Source organism: Pan troglodytes, chromosome 11 (genome assembly GCF_028858775.2).
Source record: "Pan troglodytes isolate AG18354 chromosome 11, NHGRI_mPanTro3-v2.0_pri, whole genome shotgun sequence".
Taxonomy (NCBI): domain Eukaryota; kingdom Metazoa; phylum Chordata; class Mammalia; order Primates; family Hominidae; genus Pan; species Pan troglodytes.
In genome coordinates, this window is record NC_072409.2 from 55,204,671 (window position 1) to 55,222,607 (window position 17,937).

The 17,937-nt window shown below is 38.3% G+C and overlaps 1 pseudogene; it reads right to left on the minus strand.

Moving 5' to 3' along the window:
* Nucleotides 1–15,581: 15,581 nt before the first annotated feature.
* LOC107972974 (glucoside xylosyltransferase 1-like) overlaps nt 15,582–17,937 on the minus strand; it is a 64,209-nt pseudogene continuing 61,853 nt past the window's right edge.

A 17,937-nucleotide genomic window follows, 5' to 3' on the forward strand; every position in this document is an offset into this window, starting at 1 on the left:
AATTGTAAAAGTAAGTACAGTTTAGAAACCAACCAAGTATGAGCAATGCAATGTTAGCATCTCATTGGTTCACACCAGTGAAAAGTATTTAAGAACAAAGAAATAGTATACTGTACCACACAGAAACTTGCATGCAAATGTTTATTGCATGTGCAGCTATATTCTTACTTACTAAAACTTAGAAGCACCCAGCTTATCCTTTAATAGGTAATCATTCCTTAATTAGATAAACAAACTCTGCTATATCCATACAATGATGTAATTATCAGGGGTAAAAAAATAAGCCATCCAGTCATGATTAGACATGGAGGAAATTTGAATGCATATTTCTATGTGAAAGAAGCCAGTCTGAAAAGTCTACATATTGTATGAGTCCAAGTATATAATCTTCTAGAAAAGGTGAAACTATAGAGCTAGTGCAAAGTTTAGTCATTACCAGGAGTTGGGCATGTGGGGGATAAGTAGGTGGAGCACAGGGAATTTTTAGGGCAGTGAAATTATTATCTATGATTCTGTAATGGTGGATACATGACATCATGCATTTAGCAAAACCCATAGAACTGTATAATACAAAGAGTGAACCCTAATGTAAACTCTGGTCTTTAGTCAATAAATGCATCAATGTTGGCTTCTTAATGCAATTTCATTTTAAAATATAAATTTTCTTATTTTTTCCACATATTTCTTAGGGGAAAATTTTAAATAATTTCTAGCTTCACTGTTTTCTAATGGATAAAAGCATAAATTAAATATGCTTTTATTACTGAGAGGATATGACATTGTAGTAACAGATTTATTAATAATCAAGAATGTATTAACATATTTATATAAGGTAACATTCTGTGGATTTTTGTTTCCAAATAACTCAGAATTGACGAAATAAAAATATAATTATTCAATGATGAATATCACAATGAGCAATATTGATCTATTTCATAAACATTTCATCCTGTCAATCACAGTGATACTCTGTTCAAATACATCAAAAGAAAACATTCTTCAGGTAAATTGAAATTACAATAGTTTCAATTTTTACAAAAGTTTAGATGTTGATAACAGTTTCAGAGCCACTTCTCTGTATAGAAAAGCTTTCTGGGGATGTCATGGTTGTAACTAAAAACAAAAATACAGATTTATAGATAACAAAATGAAGAGAAATCTGTTATAAATATTGATTGTATGATTATGAGGTCTTTAGAAATTACAAATTATTTTATCAGTATATTTTAAGTGTAGGATATACTTAATTTGAATACTAATATTTATTACATATGAGCTTAATTGTGTCTCTTCAAAAGATACAATGAAGTGCTAAACTCCGGTACCTTAAAATGTGAACTTATTTGATAATAGAGCTATTGCAGATGTCACTAGTTAAGATGAGGTCAGGTGACTGCTGTCCTTATAAGAACTGGGCACAGAGATACATACATATAGGGAGAATGTCCTGTGATGACAGAGTCACAAAGTGATGCATTTGCATGCCAAAAAATGTGCCAAGAATTGATAACTGGCACCTGAAGACAAGAGGTAAAGAAAGATTCTCTCCTTCAGGTTTCAGAGGGAGCATGGTATTGCTAACATCTTGATTTTGAATTTCTGACCTCCAAAACTGAGAGAATAAGCTTTTGATGTTTTAAGCTACCCAGTTTGTGGTATTTTGTATGACAGTCCTAGAAAATGAATACAAATAGTAAACCATAAGCAAAACTACAAGCATGGAAATTTACCCTAATTCACTTTCTGCGTAACACTTATGATTCAAAAATTGATATTATATTTTGTATTTTTAATTATCTTTCTCACATAGGAGAACATAAACATCCTGAGGGCAAAATCTTTATCCAGTTTTTATTTTACTCATAACACTTACAACATCGAGTGGCAATTGATGTGTTTGCTAGTCAGGATATTATTCTGGTGAATACTGTTCATTCTATGTAACAAGAAACCACTGATGTATCAGTAGTTTATGAAAGGTTTAGTTTAACTGATGCTACCTATCCAAAACAGGCAAAGCAGTGGGACTTCCCCTTCCTGCGAGTCAGGTAAAATATTTGATACATGTTTTCATAGCCACAGAGATGGGGGGAAACAGAACATGGCAAAGAATGACTGGACTCTAAAAAGTTTTATATTCTGGATTAGTCAGAATTTCAACAGAAAACAGTTGGTAAATACAACTAAGAATAATTTGAGGAATGCTTCCATACAAAGGAAGGAGCATGAAAGAATTGTAAGCAATAAATCTGGAACTGGCGTTCAGTGAGGATAAAAACAAAACCTGGAAAAAGAAGGAGTAGAAGATCAGACCACCTGGAGAACAAAAGTGACCTTCTGTAAAGAGACACATGTAGGGAAGACAGCCTCATGGGGAAGAGACCAACAGAATAAACACCGTGACCCTTTTCTCCTCTTCCTTTCTGCCTTCTTACAGGGTTCTCCACAGGCTGAACCTAACCTGAAGCCAGAGGGTGAGGGAGCCTCCTAATGTATTCGTGAGAAGTCAAAAAAAAAAAAAAGGCCAATGAGAGTCAGGAAGAGTGGAAAGGGTTGCATTAGAAGATATTTTACACATTACTTTCCTTTTTTTATGTTACCATTATAAAGTGATATATCTAGAAGCAATCTTGCACGTCAATCTTTATCTACATCTCAGATTGTGTAAACTTTATAGCTTACTGTTTCCCTCATGAAAAGGAAAGTATCCCATTGTAAGAGTAAGACTATATACAACTATGTTATATAGTGTTAACTTCTGTTAATTGTTTGTAAGACAAATTATTGGCGTGATTACATGAAATAAGGAGGTCTAAATTAAACTTTCAATGGCAGAAAACCAGCAATATATAAGAAACAGAACAAACATTCTTAATGTATTTAATGTATTTCAATCTGTGTATTTAGCATCTACTTATAATTTTTTAAACAATTTAACTCTAGTTTTTAATATAGAGACCATTACAGCATTTCTTCTTATATTTTTTAAATTATATTTTATATCATCTTTATCATTAGGATAAGCAGGGGAGAAATGTTGAATATATTGATTGATGTATCTGATATATACACTCATGTGCCACATAATTATGTTTTGGTCAATGACAGACCATATATGTATGATGTTGGCTTCATAAGATTCTAATGGCCCTGAAAAATTTCTATCATCCAGTGATATTGTAAGCCACCCAACATTGTAGAAAAATGTATTGCTAGTGTTTGTGGTGATGATGGTGTAAACAAATTTGCTCTTCTTTCAGTGATACTAAAATACACATGCAATTGTGTGCAGTACATAGTATTAGATAATGATAAACTCTGTTACTGGTTTATGTGTTTTATATACTACAATTTTTATCATTAGAATTACCCCTTCTACTTATGGAAAAAAAGTTAAATCTGTGCAATAGCCTCAAGCAAATCTTTCAGGAAGTATTACAGAAAGAAGCATCATTACCATAGGAAATAACAACTCCATGAGTGTAATTACCTCTGAAGCCTTTTCAGTGGGACAAGATGTGGAGGTTCAGACAGTAATATTGATTATCCTGACCTCATGTTGACATAGTCTAATGTGTTTGTCTTTTTTTTGGTTTTTTTGTTTATTTTTACAAGAAAGGTTTACAACATAAAAGAAAAAAAAGAAATACCAAAGTGGTTCCCCAAGACACCAATTTAAAGTGTATATGTGCAGTGCAGGGTTACTGGACCAAGGCACAGTGTAAACAGCGAAATTTTATTTTTTGTTTTCTTTTTCCTAAGATGTTCCTTACTCCCAGTTACATAAAAATGTGTATTACAAGCAAACAAAAATTAACAGGAATAGAAATAACTATAAAGTATATTCACATTAAAATCAGCTTTGCTTTATCTATTAAAGGATGTAACACAGTTGTGGCTTTCAGGACCTTGTAACTCCTGGTTCATTAGAAAGCACAGAAATTGTTCAGAGCCTCAAGAGTTGTGTTTAATGCATTATTTAAATAGTGTCCAACCACTAGTTAGATAGCTTAGCACTCAAATAGCTTTTGAAATCTCTGTAGACTCACCTCAATTCAAGAGTCCTGATAATTTACAGAAGTGTGCAGTGCACTAAGAGATCCCTGCTGTACGATGTCTGCCTGTGGAGTGTTTTATGTGTTGATCCACTGGAGTGTGTGTGTGTGTCTGTGTGTACGTGGGTGAGTATGGGTGCGCGTGATTGTGTGTGTGTGTATGTGTTTACATTGTGGTATGTGTCTGTTGGGGTGCCGCCATTAGGGATTTGGAAGAGTGAGGATCATAAACTTGTCAACATTCCTGCATGCCTGCTTCATAACAAGTGTACTGAACATGGCCAAAATAACTAAACCAAGTAAACAAATTAGACATTAATTAAATTTAATCCTGGGCAGGAAAGAAGTATTCAAGGCCAGGTAAAATGAAGAAATATAACCAAATGAATGCAATTTTTAGATTGATTTGTAGAATGAGACATGAATATTTTTTAAAATTTGTAATTTCTAATGACTATCAGTATATAAAACTAAGAATTATATGGGTGTCAATTGATTAAAAACTGTACATAAGATTTGAGCTAGTGAAACAACCATATATGAACTTCTATTTCCACTTTCCTGTCTCAAGAATGACTTGTGAAAATGATGTTTTTTTTGAAATTTTACATTCTCATTTTGAAAGAGCTTCACAAAACTTACATGAGAATCTGGATGCTCATAAGAGGTCTGATTTTTTAATGGTATGTTTGTATTTTTGTTATGTACATCAATGTCAAGCATTCGTTTCCTGAGCTGTTCTCTACAACACAATTTAACTTGTAATGGACACTCAATAAATGGTCGGTTGGATATTCAAATCAACACCTTAGTTCCATCAATTTTCACTTCATATAAAAATGCCTGATCTTCTGTACTCATCAATGAAACAGAGAGAGATGAAGGAGGGAGAGCAGTTGAGACTGAGAGGATGACAAGCAGACCTCATTCTGCAGTGGATTTCCTACACTCTCCACTTCTGAATGCTTGGGAACACTTGCCATGCTCAAAAAATATTGGTATTTCCTAGGCAGCAAATGGGAGTTAAAGAAAGTCCATATTTCTATATTACAATAACTTACACTATAATACACAGACAACATACATTTCTAAGCTATTTCAATTCATAGAAAATGTAGATAAATTTAGGTGAGCACGGTGTAGGAGAAGGGTTAGTAATCAAGCTGAGTGTGATTGTGAGATTAAATCTAATATTATGAAATTATTGTATAATTGTATCAGTTGACATATCTGTTGAAACAGAAGGTGGGAGAGTTTTGCATGCGCTTCCGAAATGTACTGGATGATGTTAGGAGAGAGGCGGGTCAACGTGGCTAGGCCAGAAGTGTTTACTAATTGAGGCTTAGGAAAGTTAAGTTCCTAACCAGAGACTGGGAGATAAGGCGCTAAATTGTATAACATTTATATTTAATATATATTTAATAATATGTAGTAAAGTCTTAAAATGCCAGTTTTAAGTCTTTTCATTTTCTTCTTAAAAACAGAGGTTTTATTGCGTTTGGTCCACAGTCGGTATTTCACATTACCTCATAGCACAGGGCCCTGGCGGGAGGGCTCTGTGCAGTACTTGGCGTGGCCTGGGGCCGGGGGAGATAGAGCAGTAGACCTGGTCAGGCCCAGAAGGGGAGAAGGAGGGCCGGGGCTCCTTAAGACCTACTGAGGGGCTGGGCGCGGTGACTCACGCCTGACATCCCAACACTTTGGGAGGACGAAACAGGCAGATCACATGAGGGCAAGAGTTCCTGACCAGCCTGGCCAACATAGTGAAATCCCGTCTCTACTAAAAATACAAAAAATTAGGCAGGCGTGGTGGTGGTGGGCGCCTGTAGTCCCAGCTATTCTGGAGGCTGAAGCAGGAGAATCGCTTGAGCCCAGTAGGCCGAGGTGCAGTGAGGCGAGATTACTCCAGTGCGCTTCAGCCTGGGCGACAGAGTGAGACTACATCTCAAAAAAAACAAAAACAAACAAAAAACCCTACTGAGGGCCACGGAGGTGGGGGAGCTAGGATGGAGATGGGTCAGGCTTAACCCTGACAACTCAAAATTCCACTACCTTGTACGGGCCTAAGTTTCCTCACGGGGTCCCAGCGTAGGTCTGAGGTCTGTTGGTCTGAGGGTCCTAGGGAAATCCAGCCACTCAGGAGCCTGAGATATTTTAGCATCGTGGCTGGGCCCCCTCTCCCAAGGGACTCATTTCCTAGCACCCTCTCCACTGTCCCCGCCCCATTCCTCGGGGAAAAAAATTTTTTTTTTATTTTGTTAATACTTCCTGAAACTTTTGCGGGTACAGAAACCACTTACTGATAGGCTGAGAAAAGGGTAAGAGGAGAGGCAACCAGAAACCTTCAGGGACCTGTTCCCTCCATGTCCAGGTCTCTTCTCTCCAGCACAGCTCAGCCCACAGCCTGGAAGTGCCAGCGGGGACCTTCACCCTACACGCATCAGGATACGGCCTTGATCCCTTCCCCCACAGCCCGGTGGCTCAGTCCTGAGAAGGAACCAAAGCAAGGGGAGGTGGGGGAAAAATCCCTGCTGCCTGATCCCACGCTGCCACTCACAGACCCTCGGTTGACTGGCAGCACTGAACAGGTTAAAAAAAAAGATGAAAACACAGAAAAACCCAAACACCCAGAGGGGAGATCATGTGTGGAGAGAGCGTGCTGGGAGCCTCAGTAGCCGGTCTCCTCCTGGTAGTAAGGGAGATATTCAGGGGCCTCCCCTGGCCCCGGGCAGTCGCCGGAGCCCGAGGGAGCACCGTGGGCCACTGGGCCTGCCCAGTAGTACTTGGGGTCGTATATCTGCGGGCCCAGGCCAAAGTCCTGGCCGCTCTGATGAGCGCCCTGCGTGTATCCCATCTTCAGGGACGTGGAGGAGTTGTCACACTTGTCGATTCCCAGCTAGGTGTCATAGGTGTGCTCATTCCTCCTATCTAGCTGTAAGTTTGTATTTGTTAACCAACCTCTCCCTGTCCTCTCCTCCCTGTTGCTCTCCCCAGCCTGTAATAACCAGAATTCTACTCTCCACTTCCATGAGTTCAGTTCATTTTTTTTTAGCTCCCACATATGAGTGAGAACATGCAAGATTTATAATTCTGTGCCTAGGTTATTTCACTTAATATAGTGTTCCAGGCTGATCCATGTTGCCAAGGACAGGATTTCATTATTTTTACGGCTAAATAGTACTCCACTGTGAATAGATACTACATTTTTAATCTGTTATGTTTTTGGACATTTAGGTTGATTCTAATCTTGGCTACTGTGAATAGTGGCTGCTATAAACATGAGGGTGCAGGTATCTCCTAAATATGCTGATTTCCTTTCCTGTAGATAAATGCCCCATAGTGGGACTGCTGGAAAAAGAAAAAATTCTTTTTCGTTAAACCTGATCATGTCTGTCCTCATAAATGCATGTTACACCCATCTCTCGCCATCAATGCAACCCCACCCCGAGCAGTTGTTCACTCTTCTCTTCCCTCGTTCTCTGCACAGCGTGTGCCTCCATACCCCAGCCTCAGGCCTTTCTATACTACTTCCCATTTGAGGCACTGTGTTTTTATTCAACTTTGGTACTGTCCTTTGAGAATCTTCAACGTGATTTGGATATGGCACTTTTTATCAGGATGTTACGTCAGAGTTGATAAATTCAAAGTAATATCGTTCTTTTTCCTGCCAAAGTCAGCGCCTCCTTTCCACTGCACTTTCCTGCCGATGCCACCACTCTTTCTCCTGTTGTGTAGGGAGAACATAGGTCACCTCCCTGGCATGAAATGTGCAGGTGCTCAATAAAGATTTTTTGAATACATGAATGAATGTTCTTAGAGGACACCCTTGTACCTGGACTGGTCATTACATAGGTGTAAGTTTTATTCTCTAAAAGGGGTGAGTGAGAGTTTATACTAAGGTTGTAAGCAACCCTCAGGGCAGACTCTGGATGTATATTACAGAACTGCTGAACTTGTGGAATGTGCATGTTTAATACTGAAAATATTTAATGCCACATGTGTAAGACTTTTGCCAACTGGAATCTGAACATCAACAACTTTGAAGGGCTTATTCTACCTTCTCAGCACAAAAATACTTTCTACGAATGCACATATTTATGTGCAAACGTATAGAAAATTGACTTTAAAGTGTACAACAAATTTATTTTAGCAATTGGGCCTGGGGGACCTAGAAGGAGAATGAGATTGGAGTGGTAGGGGTGGAACATTAGCTAATAATGCTTTATTTTATTAAAAGTAATTACTGAAAACCAATGCAATAAAATATTAACATGTTAATTGAAGGGGTTGGGAGTATAGTGCCTATATTCTTCTTTACATGTTTTAATATCTTTAAAATTCCTTTTTTTGCTTTTGGTAAGGAAGTCACAGTTTAATTGGCAGTATATCTCTAATGGTACATGAAATAATGTCTGATTTCTAAACATTGACATTCTACATTAGATGAAATATATTAACTATTAAGCTTTGATATTACACTATAAAATTAATTGAAGAAAGCCACCCCTCTTTGTTTCTTTTTTTTTTAGTTATTATGTGCCCCATATGATCTGCAGGAGTTTTTTTTCTAGGCTTTGATCATTTTAAATAAAATCAGAATTTGTTCAAGTTCAGTTAACACTCAACTGTGAACCCTATGGTACTGGGGTCTTTTTCAATGGGAGATCTCTAAGCATTATTCCAAACTATTCTATGCTAATTGATCTATTGATAATTTATAATTTATTATGAAATACATTAAATTTCTTAAAAAGAAAAAGGAAAGAAGTAAAGGGAAACATTTATTACAATTTAAATAAAGGAATTAGCAGTTGAAAACAAGAAAACCTATTCTGAGCATCCATACTTCTCGGCAACCAAAACAATCAATGAAATCAATGCATTGGGTTAAACAGTTCCCAATTACCCACTATGTTACCAGGAGAAAAAAACCCTTTATCATAGGGTTAAACTTTGGGAAGGATTTTCCATAAGGATCTTAATATAAAGGTTCTTGAATGACATAATGTATAAGGTCTTTGATAGCAACGCTACCCACAGTGCAAAGATGTTTTACTAGTCCTGTTGGTGTCTCAAATTGGCTCTCGGTAAGTAATCTGGACATATCGTGAAATTATAATTCTGTGTAGACAATTCGACTTACCAGGTTAGAGTGATGCAATCCAAATAGATGGCTTTCTTCTGATCTGGCTTAACAGAAATCTTGAAAAATCTGGAGGAGTAAATGTTTAATATACCCTCAGTTCTCAACCATTCTTCTTCCCCTGAAAGACAACATCACAGGCAGGACATCCTCCCAAGGGTACACGCAATATTATGTACAGTTCCCACGTGAGAAAGCACATCATAATCTTAGTGAGAATGATGTTCTCATAAGGTCAGTTATACTCAGTGTGCATAGTTGTCCAAGTGTGAGTATGAAACCAAGTCATCCGCAAGTACCACTAGTCTGATTATTAGTAATAATAATCCACTTGTGACATAGTTTTTCTTTGCTGAAATAAAATATTGTTTTGACACCATGGTTGAAATGTTGGTCTTAGGTCAATGCTATTATCTGTTGTTGTTGCCAAGCCTCTGAGAGGTGTTTTATGTGGGGCAAAAGGTCCCTTCCTGTGTCTTTGGTCAAAGCAAAGGAGGAGTACAGATGACTGAGAGAGTGATCACGGTGCTGTGACCACCTATGCGGTAGACCTTGTTCCTGGGTTGGGAGATGTTTTATGATCAGGGTGCAGTAGAAAGAGCACACTAGTAGCAGTAAAGAGAGGTGACCCTGGCTGCAGTTCTGCCTCTAACTTCCTGAGTGACCTCAGGCTAGTCACACAGTGACTGCTCCCCACATTTCTTTTTGTAAGCTGCAAGGATTGAATCAGACAATAGCCTCTAAGTTTCTTCTGAACTCTCATACTCGGGGATGCCAACGATGTTGGTAATAAAATAGTATGAACATGCCAAAAAAATAAAAATAAGGAAGAGAAATAGGTATGTAACTTTACTCTGGGACTCCTGTGGTATCTTACAACACCACGCTTCATGAATCCCAAAGAAAGCAAAAAATCCAGCTAGTGTTATAAATCCTGATCAGCTGAATTCTTTCACATGTTGCAGCTTGACTCAAGTTATTCATCGCAGAGGCTAGCAGCTCCCTGATGCATCCTTCCTTGTCTCTGGACAGGGTAAAAATAAGAAATTGGCCATTGTGAGACACTCTGAGTTTCGTGGGATTGAGCAGAGCATATTTTATATTCTTCTCTTGGAACTGCCTCTTGTTGGTAGTAAATGGTTGCCAGCACTGTTATTTCTCAATAGACAAGTCCTAGAAATAAAGATAATTCAATTTTCATTCACTCTTAGCTCTTCTACTACCAGTGTTCTTCTTTGACACTGACAGGGCTGCACCTGTCTTCCTGGCCTGACATAGCACTTGTGTGGTTTGCCACTTGCCAGAAAATCCACGAGTCATTCTAAAGACCTTTTGCCCAGCAGAGACCACTCCAGTGAGCACAAATTGTCTAGTGGTTTTTTTTAGATGGTCTTCCTCCTTGGCTCATTTCTCTCCAAGAACGAAGATATCAAGGTGTTCATTTAACAGCAGCTCCTGAAAGACAATCCAGCTTGGTTTAAATCTTTAAAGGTTTTCATTATAATAGAAAATATAATAGCAAGAGTAGCATCCTCTGTTACATTGAAATTAAATTACAATTCTTTCACTGTTGGGGTGGCAAGTATAATTCCTATCACTTCTTTGGAAAGCAATACAACTTACTAAAGATCACCAAAATGTTTATACTTTTTGGAACCAAAAACCTCACTGAAAAAAATTTATTCCAAGAGTATGATTCAACAGAAAAAAAAAAACCAAGTAATATACATGTGCATGTTTCTCCCTGTGAAAACAACAGCACAGAATTTACTAGACAAGTTTTGAAACAGTTGGCTATGTGGTAACATGGAACAACATTCTCCTATAATGTTGAAGGATAAAAGCTTAGAGAATAGAATATATTCTATGACTGCAACTATGAAAGAAAACATAGATCTACATAGGGACAAAGATGATAAACATGCGAAAACAGGTGTTAGATTCATGGATTATGTGTATTTTTCCTGCATTCAGATTTATCTTTATTATTGCTTTTTTATGTTCCCCTCTCCTCCCCCCAAAAAATCCTAAAGATCTTGAATGTGCCCCTATCAGTATTTAACATTTATTCTGAAACTGAGTCTAGATACTCATTCTGCTCCAGTTTTTTGAACAAGATGAGTAGCAAAGTTATTCTTTCCATTTTTTTGTTTGTTTGTGTTTTTTGTTTGTTTTTTGTTTTTTTTACAGCCAGACACAGGTCTTGAATTGTACAGCTGACTTCTTTGTTTGGGATACGTTACTTTCAATCATTTTCCTGATCCTCTGCATGATTTACAGAAGCCGAGTGGGAGGCTTTAGCATTTCCATGGTCCTCCTTCTCCACTATCATGAGATTCTTAGGTGAATTTTTTTTAGAGCCATTATTCTGCATTTATAAAGGCAGGATGCAGTGGCAGGAGCTGGGACTCTGGGAAACCAACAGCCAAGAATTCTAACTACAGCATACTATGAAACACTCAGATAAGATGTCCCCATCATATTCTATTATGGGGCAAAATAAAATGTAAACCATGTGCTCAAAACAGCAAATATTGTGGGTGACAGTGACACTGGTATTCAGAAAGATGAAGAAATGCAATTAAGAAACCTGGCAAAGAAGTAAACATGCCATGTAGCTTACAAAAGACCAGCCACATTGTGTGTATTTTAATATTGTTTAACAGTAACACCTAATAAAGAGAGCATCATGATTGTGTGAACTACATTTTCAGTCATAATGAATGCTACAAAATTAACCTCCCGAGTTTAAATAGGCTACAACATCTTGGGAAATATGCAAGAAGAATTATTTGATAAAGGTGACAGTTTTTCACACCTGAAAATAATGTTTTTCTCCCAGCCTATCTTGATCAACAGCCAGCAGCAACACATTGCAGATATAATCTCAAGACCTTCTGGCATGTACTTCTCACTACATGCATAACTTACTATGGACAGAGGATCATGGAGATTTTGAATATAACTTCCCACATGACAGGAGATTAAATAGACCACATTGGAAGAAGCTAGGTCTCTGGAGAACCAAAAAGTAAACTTCAGCCAGTTCTGGAAGCAGACAAACAGCAAGAAATATACTTTCAGATGGGCTACTTTCTCAATAGTTCTTTCTTGCAAGAGCTCTAGGGAAAGTATGAGTTACTGGGTAAGAATGTAATAGAAAAGGGGCCAGCCTTGGAAAACTTTGCAATGTAAGAAAATCAGTGTCTCCTCATTTACATCTTTCTTTCTCCTCTTCCTTTGTAATGCCACCTTTCTTGGGATATTCCTTCCCCTAGAATACCCTGCCTGTCACCCCACGAGAACCTGCTCTTGAGACTGCATTTCTAATACCTATAATGAGATGTTATGTCAATGCCTTATCTCTCAGTGTGTGTATATACATATTAAGCTTTCTGCCTATGTTGTGCTTTCTCATGCAGAAATATCAGACATTAATGAACCAGTAAAGAAGATACTGAGGTGCAAAAGAGCTTTCCCAGTGTCCCAGGAGCCATTCTACACAGCATCCTACAGAATGACTGTGGATCTGCTGTGCTTAGTTTCTTTACTTGTGAAAACAGAGTAATAGTAGCACCTACCTCACAGGGTTGTTCTGAAGATTAGAGGGGTTCTTTCATGGGAAGCTCTAGAGCAGTGCTTGAGACATGGTAAGTGCTCAACATGTGTTCATTATTATTATCATTATCAATATTTGATGTAAAAGCCTTTCTGAAAGAAATCACACAAGAACATGATCAGTTAAAAGATATATATGAATGAAAGTATGTTTGGCGCTGTCACAACACAGAGTGGCATAATGGTTAGGAACATAGGCTTTGGAAGTCAACCATCTGTGCTCAAAGCCTAGTGTCACCACACAGCCATTGTGGGACACTGGGCCTCAGATTTCTAGCCTGAAAAATGGGGGAACAATGTCTGTCATATAAAGTTGCTGTAAAGATCAAACTAGATAAGAAATGTAAAATACTCAACAGTGCCTGACACAAAATAAACACCAATTAATGGTAGCAGGAAGAAAAGAGCACTCTTCACCAACATTTTACCTTCAGAAATTGGTTAAGAAGAAATGAGTGCTTAGGAACCTTCCTGTTAGAGCTGGGAACACAAATAACCCCAAGATATGACCCAACTGAGAAATGAGACACGAGAGTCAGCAGGTCTCAGGACTCGAGAACATATCATAGATCTGGGGCCAAGGGGACCTCCCAATACCCCAGTCTTGAATTAGCCAGATGTGCCTTTCAGTCCTTGGCTGAGGTGGACTGAGGCCTCCTCCAAAGGGAGAAATAAATGCGCATCCTGAAGAGAGCTGACTCTGAAAGAGAGAGAAACCCACAGAGGCTGAGTTTCACCAGTACAGCTACTTTCAAGCACATTCCTCAGTTAAGTCATTTCTCTTCCCAAGAGGAGGACTGAATGAGCTTATGGTGAGAGGCCGAAAGCTTTTCTCCTTTATTTTTCCCTCATGGGAGAGGATGGAAGTGCTATCCTTTCTGTGGGAACCTGCAGACTATGGACGTTTCCCCCAGCAGTTGGCATTGACTGATTTATCTGCATGTTTCTCGGTTCACATCCTCTATATGAAGAATCGAAGTGGGAATAGCCCCCCAAGTAATCTGATAGTACCAAAGCACTATTCTAGTTTTGTATAATTTCTAAGTCTCTTCTTTAAATTTTTTTTTTTTTGCAGACTCCATCCCAGACACAGCATACCAGAGTCTCCAAAGGGCTAAGCTCAGCAATCTATTCTCAAGCTCCCAACAGGAGTCTTATATAGTCAGGCGGGCAATGATCATATATGGGGACCATTAGAAATAATCTAATGCATACCCTCTGAACTTCAAATTTTTAGTATTCTCATTTTCTGCTCAAGCTCAATTTCAACACAGTTCACAGTTTCTCATATCCACCATGGCATTCTGCCAAGGAACTACAACTCGTGTTCTCTAAACCCATCTGTTCTAAGAATGCTGGGCTGGTTATCAATTTCTAATGTACCTGCTTAAACTTTCCTCTCTCAATATGTCCCTGACTGAACTGCAGAAGACAGAACAACTGTACTAGCCATCTCTTTCTGCATATCCCATGTCCCCACAGAGGCCACTGTGTCTTCATAAAGCTAACTGCCACGATTTTCACAAGTGATATTTTTCCTTCATGATTTTCCGTTTTCTACTTGAGCATTAAAATACCAGGGAGAAAAGGAAGATAATCGTTTAGCAGCTGGGAAAACAAGATATGTGCCCCAGCACAGTACATGCTAAGTATTCAGAATGTATAGTTATAGTAGATAACTATAAATTAGATAACTATTAAAATAGTTATATTAGATAAGTAATATTTTTCTCATCTTCAAGACTTAAAAAGTTAATTGTTTTAAGTGGTATTCAAAAAAGGAAGGTACTCACTCACATCAACGCAATTAAAACCACATTTCTATAGCTGGATGTAACAATCTTAATCCAAATCATTCACCAAAGTTGTTTAACTTTCTTAAAGTAAGGCTCTAGACATTTGCTTCTTTACAAGTGTCTTGCAAAGCCATTATGAGGTAGAAGAAAAGTTTAAATGCGCCACATTTTCCTACTCCATTTTAACTAAAATTACTACTCACAGGACGTGTATAGCTTCTGCATTTTGGTCCATCACATTTTCCGCCATCAAATGAGTGTACTCTTAAGGTTCTCACTTTATCATCAGCATAACATATTTTGCTTCCAGAATGCCCAGTAAAGCTGAAATTTTTCATTTAAAGTGATAAAAAAGTTCCCCAAATATCTACTTAACAATCTTAGATCTTAGTTTTAGCAAGACAGTTTAATGCATACACAATGAAAACACTATATTTCTCACTCTCTCTCACACGCACAGATTAAAACCCCAAAGTTTTCACTATATTTCCTCTTTCTTATACAGCTCAATTTTTAACATGCAGCTTCCTTATAATCTAAAAACAATTTTAAATATGATTATCGTAAAAATATTTTAAAACAGAGATGAAACGTATAAAGGCAGATATAGATCATCCGTGGTTACATTGGTTACATCACATTTCTTTAGAAACAGAACTGTTTCTACTCCTGTAGACAAACTTTTCTCTCACACATTTAAAGTGAGGTTAGTGCTGACATAAAATTATTGCTCTACTCACTGCCTGAGTGTTTGCACTGTGTCTGAGGTACATTTTCTTCATTTTCACAGCCCCACCACTCTTGAGAGTATGAGTCAACAGAAGTTTGCAGGCTAAAACCATTCAATAATATTTTCATCAATACTGGAATGATAGTAAGTAACATTACACAACATCAGAGGCCAAAAATTTTTCTTTGTTGAAGCCCAAGATTTTAACTTATTCTTCATTACCTGAAAATACTGCTCATTTAACCTCTTTAGGAAAAAAAAAATTCTGTAGATGAATAATTCCTGCCTTAACGCTTCACCCAAGACAGTTCCTTCATATTTATCCTCCGATGCTTTGTTCTTTTCATCCATTTGATGTAGCAGGCAACAAGAATCACCTTTCCTTTGGTGATCTGACATAGCGATCTCTTATGATTTTGCTAATTGTTTGATAAATATTTAGTAAATTTTTCCATGGTATGTATGCACTGTTTTTTGTAGTTCCAATTCTAAAGGTTTTATTAATGAATAAACATTGTCATCTTAAAAGAACAATTTCTCAGTGCTTCATAAACAGCTCTAAATGCTGGTTGCTTATCATCATGGTAAACACCTCTGTTCCCGTGAAAAATAAAGATTCCTTCTTCTGCTTCTTGGCAACTGCTTCCATATAGACAATGATCTGGACGACACTTCCATTGACACGGAAAGACAAAAAGGCTTTCTGGATTATGAAAAAACAGGATATCCAACAGATCTTGATCGCCCATGTAATGTTTAACTTGTATATTTTAAGCCATGTCATATCTTCTCATTGTAGTCACACAGTTGTCATATTATTCTTGAAATACTTCCTTCTCATTCAAGTCATGTTGTCAACATAACTCCAGAGTTTGCTCCAGCTTTTCCACAGTATGGATGCCTAGCAAAGCGACTATACCATCCTATTTGACATTCCTTGTGTTCTGGGGCCATTGCAGAATTTGTGTGGAATTAAATTTCTTTAGTAAAGACCAAATATTATCAGCTGGTCTTTTAAAAAGGCTATCAGTATGAGAGTCAACTTCTTTCAGGAATAACGGCAAGGACAATCTCTGCAAACCACATGGTTTAAAGAGTTTTTCCACTCTGCTGCATTCTCACTTGGAAAGGTTATGGAGTATATTGTATAATTAAATATTTGTAGAAATGACCCCTGTCAAGCCTTCCTTTAAAGCTATGATGTAGTTGATCTTCAGCAAAAATCTGGAATTGAAGAGGTTTGATCCTGAAAATAATAGCTGACTTCAACATGGTCATAGTTTCTTCCAGTCTTTCACCTAGATGCATTTTCTCAACAGGCTGTATTTTCAGACTACACCTGTCCCACCTGCCGGGATGCGCAGCGGGACAAGCGCTGCTCGCGCCTCTCACCGCACCGCATCCGCCTCCCGCCAGCCAGGAAGCCACTGCGGCCTGCGGCTTCCCGCCACCACCCTCCGCTCCTTCCTCCGGGGACATGGGGAGCTGGCTGAAGGCGTAAAGGAGCGAGCAGAAGCCTCAGGCCAGACACAGCGCCACCACGCGCGGTAGCGCCGCATGGCCCCAGCCGCGTTCCTCGGTCTCCGTCTCCGCCGCGCCCGCCTGGCGAACTGGAGCACAGGGACCATAGTTCTGGAAATGTATCCTTTTTCTCTCCATGGATTCAGCAGCAGTGTCTAAAAGAAAAAAATTCATCAATCAATCATTTATATATGTTTTAATATAAAGATAAAACACTGTGAACCAGTGGAACTGGATAGAAAGTAATTCAGTTTTACAGAACACATCTGTTTTTCAGGCTCTTACTTTTCTTAAACATAAAAGAGCCATATATATTTCTATGGAATTCCCCTTTTACTTAAGAATTCATTATCAGCGAATTAGTGTAACGAGGCTGTTTTGTTAGAGGCTGTGGTTGCATTCAAAAATTAGAATAGGAACAACGACTTGTAAAAATTCAACACTTTATTTTATTTTTGAGACAGTCTCACTGTGTTGTCCAGGCTGGAGTGCAGTGGCTTGATCTCAGCTCACTGCAACCTCCCCCTCCAGGGTTCAAGCCATTCTCCTGCCTCAGCCTCCCGAGTAGCTGGGATTACAGATTAACCATACCTGGCTAATTTTTGTATTTTTAGTAGACAAGGGGTTTCACCATGTTGGCCAGGCTGGTCTTGAACTGCCAACCTCAGGCGATCCTCCCCCCTCAGCCTCCCAAAGTGCTGGGAGTACAGGCGTGATTTAACATTTTAACATTTTAAAATACCACTTACTACATTCACTGTGTCTGTGATTTAATATATCTTTTTCAGTGGCCAGAAAATTATAAAATGGATACAGAATAGTCTCTTCAAAAAATTAAGGAAGTTCTTTCTTTTTTTTTTTTTTTTTTTTTTTTTTTTTTTTTTTTGGTTTGAGACGGAGTTTTGCTCTGTCGCCCAGGCTAGAGTGCAGTGGCACAATCTTGGCTCACTGCAACCTCCGCCTCCCGGGTTTAAGGAATTCTCTGCTTCAGCCTCCAGAGTAGCTGGGATTACAGGCGCCCGCCACCACACCCAGCTAATTTTTTTGTATTTTTAGTAGAGACGAAGTTTCACC